The sequence below is a fragment of the Kogia breviceps genome, chromosome 3, assembly GCF_026419965.1.
Source record: "Kogia breviceps isolate mKogBre1 chromosome 3, mKogBre1 haplotype 1, whole genome shotgun sequence".
Taxonomy (NCBI): domain Eukaryota; kingdom Metazoa; phylum Chordata; class Mammalia; order Artiodactyla; family Physeteridae; genus Kogia; species Kogia breviceps.
In genome coordinates, this window is record NC_081312.1 from 48,981,770 (window position 1) to 49,001,937 (window position 20,168).

The window sequence follows — 20,168 nt, forward strand, 5'->3', positions numbered from 1 at the left end:
TATCTATATATTATATATATGCATTTTTGAATACATTTTCATATTTAATATTCTAATATATCACATACAATAGTTTCTAGCAAATATTATAGATGCCTTTCTGATACATATTTTTCTAGAAAAAAGATTGGAAGAAGGTATGTCAAAATGTTAACAGTGTATAATCCCTTTTGTATAGAAAATGGAAGTACCAGAAATTGCTAGATATGCCCCAGTATCTGCTTTCCTCTCCTTCCATGCTTGTGATAGAATCTAAGCTAGGCACAAACATGTCAAGAATAACTGCTTTTCCCAACCTCCCTTGTTGCTAGGTGTGTGGCCATGTGATGAAGTTCAAGGGGATTTCTGCAGCAGTGATGGGTGCAACTTCTGGGTCATGCCCTCCCCTTTGCAACTTTCTCCCTCCTACTGGTTATAGTGAGGTCCTTATGGTAGGAAGCCACTTTAGACCATAAAGCAAGGAAAATATGCTTGGAATGATGTAACAGTATGATAGAAGGAGGCTGGATACCTGGATGATCTTGTGGAGGAGAGTTACCTTACCAGCCCTGGACCACACACCTCTCGATTGCTATGTGAAAGAGAAATAACTTCTAATTTCTGTAAGTCATTGTGAAATCAGGTCTCTGTTATATGTGGTTCAACCAAAAACCTAATTAATGGAAGGGGTCAGTCTTAATTTTTTTTTACACTTTAAGTATTTTCCAAATTTTCAATGATCACCATGAATTACTTTCACCATCAGAAAAAAAAAATTTAAGTTAAGCATTGTTTACTAATCTTAAAAAGATTAAGACAGAATAGAATGAAGTTTGGGTAACATGTGCCTTCTTCCCACATATGAGAGGAAAAATGAAATCCACAGTTTTGAGAAATAGTTTTTACACCATATCAAACTCCACGGCACTTTATTTCAAGCCCTTTTCTTGGTTTTTTTTTTTGCAGTATGCTGGCCTCTCACTGTTGTGGCCTCTCCCGTTGCGGAACACAGGCTCCGGACACACAGGGTCAGCTGCCGTGGCTCACAGGCCCAGCTGCTCTGTGGCATGTGGGATCTTCCCGGACCGGGGCACGAACCCGTGTCCCCTGCATCGGCAGGCGGACTCTCAACCACTGCGCCACCAGGGAAGCCCTATTTCAAGCCTTTTGAAAATAGTTTTAATAAGGAAAAGTTGTAGAAATAAAATCTGCATGAGGAATACTCTAGAAAATCCTCTAGTCAATGTATTATACTTATCCATTTAAGAGGATACCTAGGCTTCTTAAAGTAAATCTTAAATCATTCTTAAAAACCAGGTTTGGGCTTCCCTGGTGGCGCAGTGGTTGAGAGTCCGCCTGCCGATGCAGGAGACACGGGTTCGTGCCCTGGTCTGGGAAGATCCCACATGCCGCGGAGCAACTAAGCCCGTGAGCCATGGCCGCTGAGCCTGTGCGTCCGGAGCCTGTGCTCCGCAACGGGAGAGGCCACAGCAGTGAGAGGCCCGCGTACCACAAAAAAAAAAAAAAAAAAAACAAAAACAAAACCCAGGTTTGTAGGTGCACTAACTCATACCTTTAATTTAAGGGTGTTGTTTGTTCTCCGTACGAATCATAATGAATCACTGCTCAGTAATCCCACTTTGTTGACTGTCCATCAGAAAAGCATGTATGTTGGGATTTCTCTGGTGGTGCAGTAGTTAAGAATCTGTCTGCCAATGCAGGGGACACAGGTTTGAGCCCTGGTCCAGGAAGATCCCACATGCTGCGGAGCAACTAAGCCCGTACGCCACTATGCCACAGTAGCCCATACGCTACTGAGCCTGTGCTCTAGAGCCCATGAGCCACAACTGCTGAGCCTGAGCATCACAACTACTGAAGCCTGCGCACCTGGAGCCCATACTCCACTACAAGAGAAGCGACTGCAATGAGAGGCCTGCGCATAGCAATGAAGAGTAGCCCCTGTTCACTGCAACTAGAGAAAGCCTGCGTGCAGCAACGAAGACCCAACGCAGCCAAAAAATAAATAAATAAATGGGGGGGAAAAAAGAAGCATGTATGTTGATTTTACTTTCCCCTGGAGTGATGACAGATTTGGCAGAGCTCACATAACCTCCTTGGTCTCCTCTGTGACCCAGGGGCCTATATTATAAGATGACTGTCCAAGATAAAGGAGTCATATCTAATCCATAAAATAGAGAAAAGAGACCTGGTCTACTTGGGGATCAGATCTGAAACAATGGCCTCACTAAAACCCATCTCTAACTGTATTAGAATAATGCACTGAGGAGCATTTAAATCTGTAATAATATTATGCCAGTGGCATTTTGGCACCTTTTAGAGGCTCACTAAAGCCCTGTGTACCTGCACACCAGACACTTACCGGGTAGATCTGAGAGACTTATATGTAATTATATAGCATATAAAGGACAAATTTTCCCCCCTTCTTCCTGAGAGAATGCCAAATGGCCCTTTTCTCTCCTGTGAATCACAACACCCAACACTAAAATGGCTAACTTATATTCAGTAACAAAGGGAGGATGCCAGAGTTTCTTCACTTCCCTCTCAGGACAACTGTGCCAGTACGTTCTCAAGAAACCCTACACTCTCTCTTGTGATAGTCAAATTGAAGCTGATAGTCAACGCTCTGAATTCTCAGTTTTTCTCCCCCTCTTCCCTTTACAGGAACATAAGCAACCCAACTCCACAGGCCTAATTACCATGGTAACACCATGCACCGTGATTATGAGTGTGTTTGTTTTTTAAAGTGACTCACAGATTGTTCCCCCAGAAGCCCCAGACACACAGGTTTCTGGCTGGTTTATAAAATCTATCCAAAGTTTTCCTGCAAATGCCTTGTTCTTCGTAGCACAACTGATGTGATGGCGAGAGAGTCATCAAATCAATATGCCCATCTCCTTAAGGATGAAAAAACCCCACTTGGTTCCTTAAACACTCCAAGATTAATCAATTTAAAACTTGGGTTAATAATGAAATTAATTTGAGTTTGTACACTGGAGAAAATTAATCTGTTTCTAATTTAAATAATTAAGGTAGTTCATAATGTAGTTTTAGGGACCCAAATGAAATTATCAGGTGAAATAAAATCAGCAGTAAAAATTATCAAATAAAACAGCCTACATCAGTGCAAAACATGGGCGATCACATGTAAAGTGTTTTAAAAGAATAAATGTAAGTCCTTTTTTTAAAATTAAAAATGCATTTTCTTTTCCTTAACACTGTCTGATCGTAACAATATAACTTGATTCTAGGGTAAATGTAAGTCTTAATGTCGAGATGTTTTTAAACTAAAGTCTAAAATAAAGAGATTTATTTTTAAAAAGCAAACATGAAAGAGTCCAGACATTTGGAAGAACTGTGGACTACTTCCACCTATTTATCAATATGTATTATTTAAGACCCTCTATGTACTAAGCACCACTGTTCATAACTGAACATTGTAACAGGACTTAGGGAAGACTATTTTCTTACTGGAGACAAAGGTCATGGGCATGGCTTAGTCCCTCATCTTCTCTCAGAAGATCCTTTGTGTCACAAGGCACCACTCTGGACGAGCTTTAAGTGAGAGGGACCATGACCCAATGTTCACATCAGGCCTAGAATTCAGAGTCCTGACTTGGGCAACATGGGTGGCTCTCTCCCAAAAAAATAGATGTTGGTAATTTCTATATATTGATTTTCCTCTGTACAAAATGGAAAAAAACCCTATTTTAAAAGAAATTTAGGGGCTTCCCTGGTGGAGCAGTGGTTAAGAGTCCACCTGCCAATGCAGGGGACACAGGTTCGTGCCCAGGTCCGGGAAGATCCCACATGCCGTGGAGCGGCTGGGCCTGTGAGCCAAGGCCGCTGAGCCTGTGCATCTGGAGCCTGCGCTCTGCAATGGGAGAGGCTACAACAGTGAGAGGCCTGCGTACCGCAAAAAAAAAAAAAGAAAAAAAAGAAAAAATAGAAATTTAAATGAAAAATTTTATATAAACCTATATAAATTAAAATGAGAAGTATTCTGATGTGTACTTATGGTACAACATATGATAAGTAGACACACACACATACAAAATTCATTAAAAATGACTATCTCCAGGACTCTGGGAGGACTCATGCCAAGAAGTACTTCCCAGAACTTCTGCTGCCAGTGTCCTTGTCCTCACGGTGAGACACAGCCACCCCCCGCCTCTGCAGGAGACCCTCCAACACTAGCAGGGCTGAGGGCAGATAGCAGAAGCAAGAAGAATTACAATCCTTCAGCCTGTGGAACAAAAAACACATCCACAGAAAGAAAGACAAGATGAAAAGGCAGAGGGCTATGTACCAGATGAAGGAACAAGATAAAACCCCAGGAAAACAACTAAATGAAGTGGAGATAGGCAACCTTCCAGAAAAAGAATTCAGAATAATGATAGTGATGATGATCCAGGACGTCAGAAAAAGAATGGAGGCAAAGATCAAGAAGATGCAAGAAATATTTAACAAAGACCTAGAAGAATTAAAGAACAAACAAACAGAGATGACCAGTACAATAACTGAAATGAAAACTATACTAGAAGGAATCAATAGCAGAATTACTGAGACAGAAGAAAAGATAAGTAAACCTGGAAGACAGAATGGTGGAATTCACTGCTGTGGAACAGAACAAAGAAAAAAGAATGAAAAGAACAGAGGACAGCCTAAGAGACCTCTGGGACAACATTAAGCGCAAAAACATTTGCATCATAGCGGTCCCGGAAGGAGAAGAAAGAGAGAAAGGACCAGAGGAAATATTTGAAGAGATGATAATTGAAAACTTCCCTAACATAGGAAGTAGCCACCCAAGTCCAAGAAGCGCAGTGAGTCCCATACAGGATAAACCCAAGGAGAAACACGTCAAGACACATAGCAATCAAACTGGCAAAAATTAAAGACAAAGAAAAATTATTGAAAGCAGCAAGAGAAAAACAACAAATAATATACAAGGGAACTCCCATAAGGTTAACAGCTGATTTCTCAGCAGAAACTCTACAAGCCACAAAGGAGTGGCATGATACACTTAAAGTGATGACAGCAAAGAATGTACAACCAAGATTACTCTACCTGGCAAGGATCTCATTCAGATTCGATGGAGAAATCAAAAGCTTTACACACAAGCAAAAGCAAAGAGAATTCAGCACCACAAAACCAGCTCTACAACAAATGCTAAAGGAACTTCTCTAAGTGGGAAACAGAAGAGAAGAAAAGGACCTACAAAAACAAACCCCAAACAATTAAGAAAATGGTAATAGGAACATACATATGGATAATTACCTTAAACATGAATGGATTAAATGCTCCAACCAAAAGAACCAGGCTTCCTGAATGGATACAAAACAAGACCCATGTATATGCTGTCTACAAGAGACCCACTTCAGACCTAGGGACACATACAGACTGAAAGTGAGGGGATGGAAAAAGATATTCCATGCAAATGGAAATCAACAGAAAGTTGGAGTAGAAATACTCATATCAGATAAAATAGACTTTAAAGTAAAGAATGTTACAAGAGACAAGGAAGGACACCTCATAATGATCAAGGGATCAATCCAAGAAGAAGATATAACAATTATAAATATATATGCACTCAACATAGGAGCACCTCAATATGTAAGGCAACTGCTAACACCTATAAAACAGGAAATCGACAGTAACACAATAATAATGGGGGACTTTAACACCTCACTTACTCCAATGGACAGATCATCCAAAATGAAAATAAATAAGGAAACAGAAGCTTTAAATGACACTATAGACCAGATAGATTTAATTCATATTTATAGGACATTCCATCCAAAAACAGCAGATTACACTTTCTTCTCAAGTGTGCAGGGAACATTCTCCAGGATAGATCACATCTTGGGTCACAAATCAAGCCTTAGTAAATTTAAGAAAACTGAAATCATATCAAGCATCTTTTCTGACCACAATGCTATGAGACTAGAAATCAATTACAGGGGGAAAAAAAGTAAAAAACACCAACACATGGAGGCTAAACAATATGTTACTAAACAACCAAGAGATCACTGAAGAAGTCAAAGAGGAAATCAAAAAACACCTAGAGACAAAAGACAATGAAAACAGGATGATCCAAAACCTATGGGATACAGCAAAAGCAGTTCTAAGAGGGAATTTTATAGCTATACAAGCATATCTCAAGAAACAAGAAAAATCTCAAATAAACAATCTAAACTTACACCTAAAGGAACTAGAGAAAGAAGAACAAACAAAACACAAAGTTAGCAGAAGGAAAGAAATCATAAAGACCAGAGAAGAAATAAATGAAATAGAAACAAAGAAAACAACAGCAAAGATAAATAAAACTAAAAGTTGGTTCTTTGAGAAGATAAACAAAATTGATAAACCATTAACCAGACTTATCAAAAAAGAGAGGGAGAGAACTCAAATCAATACAATTAGAAATGAAAAAGGAGAAGTTACAACAGACACCACAGAAATACAAAGCATCCTAAGAGACTACTACAAGTAACTCTATGCCAATAAAATGGACAACCTGGAAGAAATGGACAAATTCTTAGAAAGGTATAACCTTCCAAGACTGAACCAGGAAAAAAATAGAAAATACGAACAGGCCAATCACAAGTAATGAAATTGAGACTGCGATTAAAAATCTTCCAACAAACAAAAGTCCAGGACCAGATGGCTTCACAGGTGAATTCTATCAAACATTTAGAGAAGAGCTAACACCCATCCTTCTCAAACTCTTCCAAAAAATTGCAGAGGAAGGAACACTCCCAAACTCATTCTATGAGGCCACCGTCACCCTGATACCAAAACCAAAGATACTACAAAAAAAGAAAATTACAGACCAATATCACTGATGAATATAGATGCAAAAATCCTCAACAAAATACTAGCAAACAGAATCCAACAACACATTAAAAGGATCATACACAATGATCAAGTGGGATTTATCCCAGGGATGCAAGGATTCTTCAATATATGCAAGTCAATCAATGTGATACACCATATTAATAAATTGAAGAATAAAAGCCATATGATTGGGCTTCCCTGGTGGCGCAGTGGTTGGGGGTCCGCCTGCCGATGCAGGGGACGTGGGTTTGTGCCCCAGTCCGGGAGCATCCCATGTGCCATGGAGTGGCTGGGCCCGTGGGCCATGGCCGCTGAGCCTGCACCTCCGGAGCCTGTGCTCCACAATGGGAGAGGCCACAGCGGTGAGAGGCTCACGTACTGCAAAAAAAAAAAAAAACAAACAAACAACAAAACAATATGATCATCTCAATAGATGCAGAAAAAGCTTTTGACAAAATTCAACACTTGTTTATGATAAAAACTCTCCAGAAAGTGGGCACAGAGGGAAACTACCTCAACATTATAAAGGCCATATATGACCAACTCACAGCAAACATCATTCTCAATGGTGAAAAACTGAAAGCATTTCCACTAAGATCAGGAACAAGACAAGGATGTCCACTCTCACCACTATTATTCAACATAGTTTTGGAAGTCCTGGCCAGGGCAATCAGAGAAGAAAAAGAAATAAAAGGAATCCAAATTGGATAAGAAGAAGTAAAGCTGTCACTGTTTGCAGATGACATGATACTATACATAGAGAATCCTAAAGATGCCACCAGAAAACTATTAGAGCTAATCAATGAATTTGGTAAAGTAGCAGGATACAAAATTAATGCACAGAAGTCTCTTGCATTCCTATACACTAATGATGAAAAATCTGAAAGAGAAATTAAGGAAACACTCCCATTAACCACTGCAACCAAAAGAATAAAATACCTAGGAATAAACCTACCTAGGGAGACCAAAGACCTGTATGCAGAAAACTATAAGACACTGATGAAAGAAATTAAAGATGATACCAACAGATGGAGAGATATACCATGTTCTTGGATTGGAAGAATCAATATTGTGAAAATGACTATATTACCCAAAGCAATCTACAGAGTCAATGCAATCCCCACCAAATTACCAATGGCATTTTTTACAGAACTAGAACAAAAAATCTTAAAATTTGTATGGAGACACAAAAGACCCCGAATAGCCAAAGCAGTCTTGAGGGAACAAAATGGAGCTGGAGGAATCAGACTCCCTGACTTCAAACTATACTGCAAAGCTACAGTAATCAAGACAATATGGTACTGGTGCAAAAACAGAAACATAGATCAATGGAACAAGATAGAAAACCCAGAGATAAACCCATGCACCTATGGTCAACTAATCTATGACAAAGGAGGCAAGGATATACAATGGAGAAAAGACAGTCTCTTCAATAAGTGGTGCTGGGAAAACTGGACAGCTACATGTAAAAGAATGAAGTTGGAATACTCCCTAACACCATTCACAAAAATAAACTCAAAATGGATTAGAGACCTACTCTAGACCTCCTAGAGTAATGGAAATAAAAACAAAAATAAACAAATGGGACCTAATGAAACTTCAAAGCTTTTACACAGCAAAGGAAACCATAAACAAGACAAAAAGACAGCCCTCAGAATGGGAGAAAATATTTGCAAATGAATCAATGGACAAAGGATGAATCTCCAAAATATATAAACAGCTCATGCAGCTCAATATTAAAAAAACAAACAACCCAATCCAAAATGGGCAGGAGACCTAAATAGACATTTCTCCAAAGAAGACTTACAGATGGCCCAGAAGCACACGAAAAGCCACTCAACATCCCTAATTATTAGAGAAATGCACATCAAAACTACTATGAGGTATCACCTCTCACCAGTTAGAATGGGAATCATCAGAAAATCTATAAACAACAAATGCTGGAGAGGGAGTGGAGAAAAGCAAACCCTCTTGCACTGTTGGTGGGAATCTAAATTGATACAGCCACTGTGGAGAACAGTATGGAGGTTCCTTTGAAAATTAAAAATAGAATTACCATATGATCCAGCAATCCCACTATTGGGCATATACCCAGAGAAAACCATAATTCAAAAAGACACATACACCCCAATGTTCATTGCAGCACTGTTTACAATAGCCAGGTCATGGAAGCAACCTAAATGCCCATCAACAGACAAATGGATAAAGAAGATGTGGTACATATATAGAATGGAATATTACTCAGCCATAAAAAGGAACGAAATTGCATCATTTGTTGAGACGTGGATGGATCTAGAGACTGTCATACAGAGTGAAGTAAGTCAGAAAGAGAAAATCAAATATTGTATATTAACACATATATGTGGAACCTAGAAAAGTGGTATAGATGAACTGGTTTGCAGGGCAGAAATTGAGACACAGATGTAGAGAACAAACATATGGACACCAAGGGGGGAAAGTGGCAGGGAGGTGGTGGTAGTGGTGGTGTGATGAATTGGGTGATTGGGATTGACATGTATACACTGATGTGTATAAAATTGATGACTAATAAGAATCTGCTGTATAAAAAAATAAATAAAATTTTAAAAAAATTTTTTTAAATGACTATCTCTAAATTGCTACATATTTTATGTATTGTTACCAATAATATTTTTTTCTCTAGAGTTTGAAGGGATAACCAGAGTCAGGATAGGCTATGGTTATACTGTGGAAATAACCCCCAAATCTTTTAAGACAGAAAAACTCATTTTTCACTCTCACTATGTGTCCATTGCAAGTCAGTGGAGAGACCATCTCTGTGTTGTCTTTATTCTAAGACCCAGGCTTAAGAGCTCAGCCACTGTTCCTGTGTTTCCACCACTGTCAATTGCCAAGGAATGCACTCACATTCTGGTCATTATAAGCTTCCTCCTAGAGGTGACAAACATCACTTCTGCTTTCACTTCACTGGTCAATGCAAGACACATGGCTACATCTAACTAAAGCAGACGGGGACCTTTAAGCCTATCATGAGTTGGGAAGGAAAACCAGAAATATTTATGCCTAAGCACATGTATTGGTGAACAAATAGTGCAAGCACTGGCCCTTAAATAAGTCAGAACACTGATGTCTGACTATGCCAAGGAAGCAGGCTTCCTCAGGTGATTCCTTACTCCAAGTTCTCAGCACCTGTGGTTCATGTTGGGCCATAATCATTTCTGCTAAAACTCTCTAAGAACTCCATGGCTAGAACTAAAGATCCTCTACTCCATCTTTGTGGTAATAATAATTACACTAATAACAGCTACAATTCTGAATAGTTAGTTACTATTTGTCAGGCACTATGTTAAATAAACATTTTACATACATTATATAATTTTCCCCTGACAATTTTGTGAAGTAGGTATTGTATTGTCATTATATCCCAATCTATAGATAAGGAAACAGAGGCACAGATAGTTTAAGCAACTTGTCCAGGACATTTTGATTCCAAACCAATGTTCTTTAACTACTATGTGCTCTCCTGTGTATTAAGCCTTAGAATATTATTTTTCTATACTGTAATATTTTCAGATTATTTTAAAACATAATAAAAAAATCAATTTTTTTTTGCTTAGAAATTTTCACTTTTTTAATGTAAGTTTTTTATTAGTTTAGTTTTAAAAAATTTGGGGACTGTTTGATATCAAGTTTTCTTTTCCCCCAATGGAAAAAAAATAATAAAACTGTTAGCGAAATTACTTTAATGCCTATATACAGTAATGTTCTCTAAACACAACCATCATTCATGAAGTTTAAAAAATAATGGCAAAGGATCCATTCAATTCTCCAAAGAAAGACTAAAATGACTGTTAATTTTTTTTCTGTGTAAATTTTTTCACAATTTTTCTCATATGGTTCTGTGCAGATCATATAAATACCCTTCTTAAACACAGCTCTGTTGGCAAAAATTAGAAATGAACTTTTACTTTCCTGCTTAAAAATGCAAATATAAGAGTAGGAAGCATTCGATCATTTATTACAGAGAAGGTATTCCTACCATTAACACTTAATCTGTTACGATGAGAATGCACAGAAATACACCTACAGACAAGCAGTCAAAACACTGTAATGACAGCAGCTTCACTGCAACTTCCCTTTTTCACTACTGCTGCCTCACAAACCTTGCCTCTGAAATGAAATATCAGAATGAAAAGTAGGAACCATGAAGACAATGCAACAATAATAGAACTGCATGTTGCCTCTGCAGTTGGAAAGTGGAAAACTATTTTCAAAATAACTCATAATCAGAAATTTCAGAGTATTCTTGCTTCTCTTACATGTGCTGTAATCAACAAAATGTATACCTCTCTAGAGAAAACAGTGTTTTCCTTTAAGTCTGATAGACATCATACACAGAACCCTTGGCCTCTCTTGCTAATTTCTTGGCCAAGGGTGGATTTTATTTAGATCAAATTGATTTAAATGACAAGTCAGGAAGACTCAATTTAATTATATATATATATATATATATATGTATTTTACAATGCAGAAATGCAGGGCTAGTTGTCTAAATTAGATGCTATTCTTATCACTTACTAGGACCTGATGTAATTTCTTCTGGAATCATTGTTTAGAAGGAGATTCTTTGCTTCATCTCACAAGGAGCCATTTTGTATTTTCTTCCAGGACTCTTTCTCCAGTCTACCTAGATCATCACCATCAACTAAAGCAAGCTTTTCATTTGTGTATATTTGTGTATGTTTGTTTTTCTGAAGGGAGAATGTATGGAAACACTGTTCATCTCAAAGCTGTATGATCTTGATAAGTTTTTTTAACCTTTTGGGCCTTGATATATTCATGTATAGGATGGAAACAATAACAGTGGCAGACTCTGTTGAACACCCAATAACCATTCACCCCTTCTTCCTTGCTAATAGCGCTAGACCTTTTTTTCTGGAGTCTGGTGACCATGTTCTTCAGAGAGGCGGGGCTGCGCCTTGGCCTCACAAGACACTTGAACTAGCCAATCACAGCAGCTCTGTCTGCCTCACTACTAATAGGGAAGGCACATGAGTTGTGAATGTCATCTCAGAGAGACCTTCAGGGATTACCCAACAAAGGTAAAATCCCTATGACCACACCATCATACACACAATCTCTATCATTCAATCTGTTTCTAATTTAATCCACCTCAGCACTTATCACTACCTGATATTTTCTTGTATTGTAATTTGTTTCTGTCAATGGGGTCCAATCCTGGCTGATTCTGATCTAATTATTTCTGGGTTGAGGCTGGGCCATAGGTATTTTTTCAAAGTACCCCTCAGTGATTTCTAATGTGCAGCTAGATCTGTAAACCATTGGTTTATGTGTTTACCAGGTCTCTCCCAATAGAATGTAATTTCCAAGAAAACAAAGAACTGGCTTGTTTTGTTCATCCAAGTGTCCCTGGCCCCTCGAAGGACACATGGCACATTGCAGACATTCCATTAAGACTTGTGGACAGACTGACTGTATTGTAATTCTGTCAGCATTTGTCTGTTTTCCCAGTAGTTTATGAGCTCCTAGAATATCTAGTCCATTCTGCATAAGAAAATAAGTGACTCAAGAAAGTTCATTAAACGAATGATAAACAAACTGCATTTGTGAACCCAAATGTTCTCACCAAAAACAAACAAAAAAACAAAAACAAAAATCCCACAAATATATGTGAGGTGATGTATGTGTTAATTAACTAGATGGGAGGAATCCTTTCACAGTATATATGTATATCCAATCACCATGATGAATGCTTTAAATATCTAATAATTTTATTTGCCAATTATACTTCAATAAAACTGAAATTTAAAAAGAAACAAAAACCCAACCTATATTTGTGTGCTGTAAGGAAGACAAAGATGAAACTGGGTGTGGCTGCTGTCCTCAAAGAGCTTGCAAAAGAAAAAAAAAAAAGCAGATTGCTATTATACGCATGAGAATGCACTAATTGCTGTGATGAAAGAACAAAAGGCTTCAAGGGAAGTAAAGATTGCTTTTTATTGGGAAAGGAAGAAACCAAGGAAGACTTCATGGAAGAGACAGCCTTTGAACTGAGCCTTACAGGATGAATGGAATTTGGCTATGCAGAGAAGCAAGATTATAGGGGTGAAGTGTGGAAGGAGAAGCAGGAAAGTTCTTCCAGGGAGTGGCAAGAACACAAACAACAAATCAGCCCAGCTGAAGGTCAGGAGGGCTAGAACAAAGACACTGTCTATCAACATGGGAAAGATTAGGTGGTGTCAAGATATGTTTCCAATGACAATGCAAAGGTCTGAGCAACTGACTCCAACTTGGTTGTTTGGTGAGGAAAATAATGAAATTGGGTTTTCCTAACTGAGGGACTGAGAGAATGGGGTGTCATTAACAGTTATGGAATCAGGTGAGGAGCTGGTTTTGAGTAGGGAAAGGCAATGGCAAGCACTGATTTGGAGCCTCAGTTTCAGTGGGTTGGATGTTCTGGCAAGTTTGCAGGGTGCTCGATGTGCAAGTTTAGAGTAGGTGAGAGATCAGGATGGAGAATCAGATTTTGAACTGCCCCCCACCCCCGTGACAATGACAGAAATCATAGAAAAGGGTTTGATAAAGGAAGAGGGAGAAATTTAGTGGCAGAAGAATCAAATCTTGAGAACACTCATATTTGGGGAGCAGAACTTGGAGTTAATGGAGAAGTTGGGAGCCTTCAGAGAGGCATGAAGGATGGCGGAATATGCCACTCCAAAATATGCCTCTTTGGCATAAGGATTATTTCAGGCAGATTATCATGGGAAACAGGAGACACTGGAGAAATTATGAAAACATACTAGAAGTTACATTTTTGTAAGGGAAATTTACATTATAAAGGAAATCTCGATTTGTAAGGGTGCCTCCCTCTCTGTTCCAGGAAAAGGAGTGGAACCAACTTAAATATGTATATCAAATCTTACTCTTATTTACCACACTTTTCCTGGCCACCTCCCCATAGCTGCCCTCCTCCACTCCTCCTCAATTTTGTCTTTAGCTCAAGATGGTATTTAAGCCTGAGTTCTAAACCACTTCTGAGAGCTCCTCATTTTTCCCTGGTATCTCCCATGTACACATGAGGTATACAAGTTAATAAATGTCCATTTGTTTTTCTCTTATCAATCTGTCTTTTGCTACAGGCTTCTCAGAACTGAGAAAGGTGGAGGGAAAACTATTTTTCCTCTGCTACATGTAGGAAGAAAACAAAGTTAGTAGAGGTTACCAAAGTCAAGGGGAAGCTTTGTTGGCAACCGGTTTGTTTAAATTTATATGTGTAAACTAAGCATGTTTGCAGGCAAAGAGGAAAGGGCCAATAAAAAGAAGAAACCAAATGTGTAAGAAGGAGATAGAATTATTGTCAGAACATAGTCCCCTAGAAAGTAAAAGGAAATGAGAGTCCAAGTCCAGGCTTGAAAGAAAAGCTGTGCTAATTTGACCTAGGAAGGGAGGAGAAGAAAATGAATGAAGACATGAGAAATTGTGAGGTGGTAAAGAATGAGGTCGAGGAATTCCATAATATATACCTTCTCCAAATTACAGGAGGTGAGGTCACCTGTAATGAATAAAGGGGGTGGGGGCTTGGGTTTAATGGTTTTCATTGAAAATGCAGAGGGGATAGTAAAAAGTGAAATTTAATTAAAAAAAAAAGAAAAAAGGATTTCCTAAGAACAGCAATGGCCCTGCTGATGTTGCAAGGAATCTGTAGTAGAGCCCATCACTCCAGTTTCCAGACCCTTTCCTTCAGCTCTATTGCCGGGTGCCTGGGGCAGAGGATCATGGGAAGGTCTGACCCTGACAACCAGACTGGCAGGGGGACAAGGGAAGGCCAAAGAAATAGGGAGGAAGGGTCAAGTGACTCGTTTTACTAAGTCTTTCCATTAAGAGCTTGACTGTTTAACAAGAGATGAAAGGGCTGACCCTGTCTTATATCTTCACTTCTAAGAAACATGTTATCTCTAGAGTTTGAGAATTGAGCTCCCTCTTTTCTAATGTTTAAGGAAGTCCTCTAGAGATTCTGAACATTGTCTGAACATTGACTCCCATTAAATATAATTGATTTTCTTTAACATAAGAGTTTTAAGGAACCACATATATCTCTAACGCTCTTACCTGAAAATCTGAATCTCAATTCCACATTGGCATCTTTACCTTGGAACAAATTTGAACACAGAAACATAGCATATTAACTTTAAACATTACCCTCTTCTTTTTAAACAAAAGAATATGGTCTTCCAAACAATTTTTAAAGTGACAAAGTATAATGACTTTCTCTATCCATCTGCCTTACTGTGGAGGGAAGTAAAATGCAAATTGAATTTGGAGGTGAGGTATTAATCAACTGTGCAGCTCTAGAAAGGTAACAAATTCTGGGCCTATTTTATTATCCGTCATGGAGGGGTTGATACAGGCTAGGTTTGTTCCCAGGTCATTTTTAGCTCTGCAATTCTACGATGTCATAGGCTGGTACAAAGTCTTAACCCAACTCTGTAATTCCTCTCTCCCACCTGGGTCTAGTAAAGCCAGTCATGAGTCCTCCCAGTAACCACAGAATCAACAGATTTGCAAATTTTAAAAAGTTGGAGGTCATTATCCAACCTCCTAGTACACACACAGAGTGCATTACAAAAAAATTAACATACAGTCTTTCAGGAGCTCTTCAAACCATTCAAGGTCAACATCTGCACCCACACCATAAACCTCAGGTATCGCTGCTGTTTAACAGAGTCTTCCCTAATCTTTCTGCCCAGATCGCCTCAACCCCATCCATACCCTGCCTCACTGGTGGAATGGAGAGTGAAATCTGTGGTGGAAAATGAAACACAGGATTCTTATTTTCAAAAGTGAAATTTAGATTAGAATCACATTGCGTTAGTAGAAACTTCTCTCAGAATCTATTGTTGTTGTTTAACTACTATAGCCCCTTTCCAAGGTTAATCCTCTCCATTATAAAGAGTTTGAGAACAATTTAGTATGTAGTTTCTCCTCCCTTTTTCTGAACTTGCTACCTATTGGGCACTTTTTCTCCTGCAGCTAATGAGTAGAGACTAGAAAGTCACTGAAGTGATGGCCCCCTCATGAGTGCCTGGCCTGCACCTGACCAGCAGGATCACTGGTCTACAATTAGGCTTTGAATTTCACTATCAGGTTCTTGATATCACTAATTATCAGGATCTATGCAGATTTTCTTTCTCCTCTTGCGTTTAAAAGTTACTTTTGAGAGATGTATTTCACTTGGGCTGGAATAATACTGGTGTATGCAAGAGACTGAATACAAATATTATAATCATGATCTTTCTGACACACTATGTTAAGAGATACCACCATTTCAAAACATCTCCTCGAAAACAATCCAATTAAAAAATGGGTAAAGGACTTGAATAGACATTTCTCTAAAGGAGACATACAAATCGCCAACAGGCACCTGAAAAGACATTCAACATCACTAATCCTCAGGGAAATGCAAATTGAAACCACAAAGAGATACCAATTCACACCCACTGGGATAGTTACTGTCAAAAACAAACAAAAAACCCCAGGAAATAACAAATGTTGGTGAGGATGTGGAGAAATTGGGACCCCTATGTACTGCTGTGGGATTATAAAATGGTGTAGCGGCTATGGAAAACAGTATGGCCATTCTTCAAAAAATTAAACACAGTTACCATATAATACAGCAATTACAGTTCTGGGTACCCCCAAAGAAGTGAAAGCAGGGATATTTGTACACCCATGATCTATTCACAATAGCTAAAACGTGGAAGTGACCCAAGTGTCCATCAACAGATTAATGGATAAAAAACTATAGTATGTACATACAATGGAATATTATTCAGCCCATAAAAGGAAGGAAATTCCAACATATGCCATAACATGGATGAACCTTGAAGATGTTATGATAAGTAAAATAAGCCAGTCACAAAAAGACAAATACTGTATGATTCCACTTACATGAGGTACCTAGAGTAGTCATAGACAGAAGATGGAATGGTGGTGCCAGGGGCTGGGGAGAGGAGGGAATGAGGAGTTACTATTTAATGGGAACAGATTTTCAGTTTGAGAAGATGAAAAAGCTCTGGAGAATGGATGGTAGTGACAGTTGCACAACAATGTCAGTATACTTAATGCCACAGAAGGGCACACTTACAAATAGTTAAAATGGGAAATTTTATGTTATATATATTTCACTACAGTTAAAAAATAATGTCTCCTGAATCTTTGAGATAGTGGCAACGATCAAGAATATGCTAACTTTTCCCGATGCAGAAGAAAATATGACATCTGAGTACCTACTATGTACCAGGCAGGCACTCACAAATCACACACAAAAGCAAAAACCAAATAAAACACAACAAACAAACAAACAACAACAAATACCCTGATTATGTACTATTAACCCTTCTTTGCAGTGAAGAAAGCAAGGTTCGTAACTTAACACACCAGCTGAAGGAGTAAGAACCAGTGGTAGGCTTCAAGGGCAGATCGGCCTGACTCTTGAAGCCTGCATTCTTTTCACTCCACCATGCTGTTTTCTGCTACCCACAGTTGTCTCTGAAGAGGCTTTGTGCTTTGACTATAGAGCTTTTATACTTAAAAGTTGAGCCTGCCTTCTGAGGCAGGCTAAAAAAGTCAGTCAACCAAATGCATTCACTACGAGCCCACCATGAGGCCCAGGACCAACCAGGAGTCGTGTTTCCACTCTGCCGTTGGCCATATGGCAGAAAAAAAAACCACACACACACACAATTAAAATTTCAGTGTTGGTTGACTCCCTCAAAAGCCTCTGAACACTCTGGAAAAAGTAGTATGTCTTTTAATATTCCATATGGCCAGAAGAAGAGGAAATAGTCCCATTTCACAGCACAGGAGCTTTTTCATCTTTTTCCTAAACCTCCCTCCATCGTAGTTACTGATCTGCCGTTACTCATTCACGTTGTGCTTCAAGCTGGAATTTAATAATTAAGGGAATGTTTGGGGCTGTGCAGAAAATAGGCATCTCTTGTTTGATGTTTTCTGAAAGAGAGCAGGGGGCCTCTGGACTCCCTTGTGCCTATGAGCCAAGGTTTCATTTTCGGACTCTTTTGTGGAACACACAGTGAGGAGTAAAGCAGATTGTCTACACATCCTCACACAAAGCAGGGTGTTGGCATTATCTAGTGAATCCAGCCCATAGCTGAGTAAGTACCACAGCTTGAGCCCCATCCTCATTCACACAGCCCGGACACCCAACTTTCCATTTCATTTAATGACAGGCAGCTTGATCACAGAGCTCCAGTTAGGGGCATTCGGGATCCAAGATGCACCCGAGATCTCCTCTCTGGGAAGATGATCTTTACCTATGGTTCCAGTTCCCGTATGTCTCCTAGACATACGGGAACTGGAACCATGGAATATGTGGCGTGACTTGTTTTGCCCACAGGTTTGATTAAATTCAATGGATTTGTCAGGGGAGCTCCATGGTTTCAATACCAGCACTATTTTGCCTCTTAGTCATCACACAGGTTTAGTTTCCTAAGTATGCTCAGAAAATTTGACCTTTTTTTCTTTAGTACCTAAAGATTCTTATCTCTGAAAATGTGCTGCTACCCCACAAATTTTGAGAAGACAAATCAATTTCATAAGGTGACATTAAAAAACCCACAAAACTAGAGCTCTTCACAATTGAGAATAATGATAAATGAGGAAGCATATGCACTTCCCATGGCATATTTAGTGTTTAAAACCTACACTTTAAGAATGAGTGTCTAAATATGACCTTTTTATTATTTTTACTCCTCTATAAGCAGTTCTTTCTTTTGAAAATTATCTCCTTTCATTGTAAAAATGCAAGACAAAACCTTTTATCAACGATCACTTATTGCTTAACCGCATTTTCTGTTGGAGACACAGCTTAATTTTTTAAATCAGGCTATGCTAGGATATTAAACCCTCTTACATATCCTGCCAAAGAAATTTCACAATCTCATTTCTAATCCGTTAGACCTATTTACTGCACTTGTATGTATCATTCACAAATATGAACAAGCCATGACCATAGACTCTAATAAGAGGACCCATTGCTCAAGGAAATCAAAGAATAAAAATCAAGTTCTGATTTCACTATTTCGTCCATCCACAGCATAGGCAGGTAAGGAAACAACCTGGCAACACTTTTACATGTTGTCCGTCACTGAGGCTAATATGCACCTTGACCTATAGATGAATAAAATCTATATAAACATAAAATCCATATATACACTGGTATCCTAGTCTAGACAAGTTAAACCCGCCGCACTCTTTTGAGAAAGAATGCAACTTTAGGATAAGACCCACTGGCAAATGATAGCTGTTTCTGAGGTTATCCTGAAAAGCAGCTGCACAGAGCACAGGGAGGAAGACACCTTTTTTTTTTTAATGGTAAATACTGCCCCTCACATACGCAGTTCCAGCCTTTGTTGGCAAATTCCGAGTACAAAAGGATTTAACCCCCCCCCCCAAACAAGCAAACTAACAAAAAGCCAAATCACAGTCCCTATGCTGCCAGATAGAAGCTACCCCAGCGCAATGTGTAAGAAAGATAATGCAATTAACATTTTACACCCCTCAAACAAGACTGCAACGTTCAGATGATCAGCCCACAGCTTCACAGCCCCAATTGATTTCAACTGGGCTCTGCTTTCCTTCCAAGAGAACTATGCAAACAGCTTCTTAACATTTAGCGTGTTTTCCTGATGAGTCACCGAAGCTAAGCACTAATGAGGATTATTTTTTTCAAATCAAGGTGTCACGAATTTGGTCCTTCTCAAAATCCCTGCTAAACACAACCCATCCTGACCATTTCCCCCCTTCCCCGGAACAATGTGTCTTTCTTCCCCCTCGAAATCTGCCCTTACAACCGCAGGCGAGGGTCATTTTTCTCACTTAGCGAGGAGCAACACGAAAAGTGTTTCCTTTACCTTGGCTCCCGAGGCTGGTCCGAGACGAGTGGCTTTCCTCCTCCCTCTGAGCCGCTGTGTGCAGGCGAGCTCCGGCGCAGCCCGCCCAGCCCAGCCCCGCAGTAGTAGGAGCTGCCCACGGCGCGGCAGCCGCTGTGTGTATGTGTAGCAGCGGCTCCTGCAGCCCAGGGACTAGTCCCCACCCAGCTTTGTCTTCAGTCATCGGTCTTTCTACAGGAAGCAGCGCATCTCCCACTTCCTCCTCTTGCTAGCTGTGAGCTGCTTACTTCTTTCCCTCTCCTTCCATTTCAGGGCTCACGGGAGCCCTTTCCTCTTCTCTTGGGCTACCGACACCAGCCTGACTACAATCCCCTTTTCCCCTTTGTTCCTAGACCCTTTGGGGCCGTCTGTTCCCTCCTTCCT

General features: G+C 39.4%; 1 protein-coding gene across 1 annotated transcript in view; it reads right to left on the reverse strand.

The window, feature by feature from the left end:
- The window catches only part of GNG2 (G protein subunit gamma 2), a 139,365-nt gene extending 119,457 nt beyond the window's left edge, over positions 1 to 19,908 (reverse strand). Inside the window, exon 1 of the mRNA XM_059057194.2 lies at positions 19,767 to 19,908. The gene's annotated coding sequence lies outside the window, so the exon portion shown is untranslated. The remainder of the gene's footprint in view (positions 1 to 19,766) is intronic.
- Positions 19,909 to 20,168: the final 260 nt, after the last annotated feature.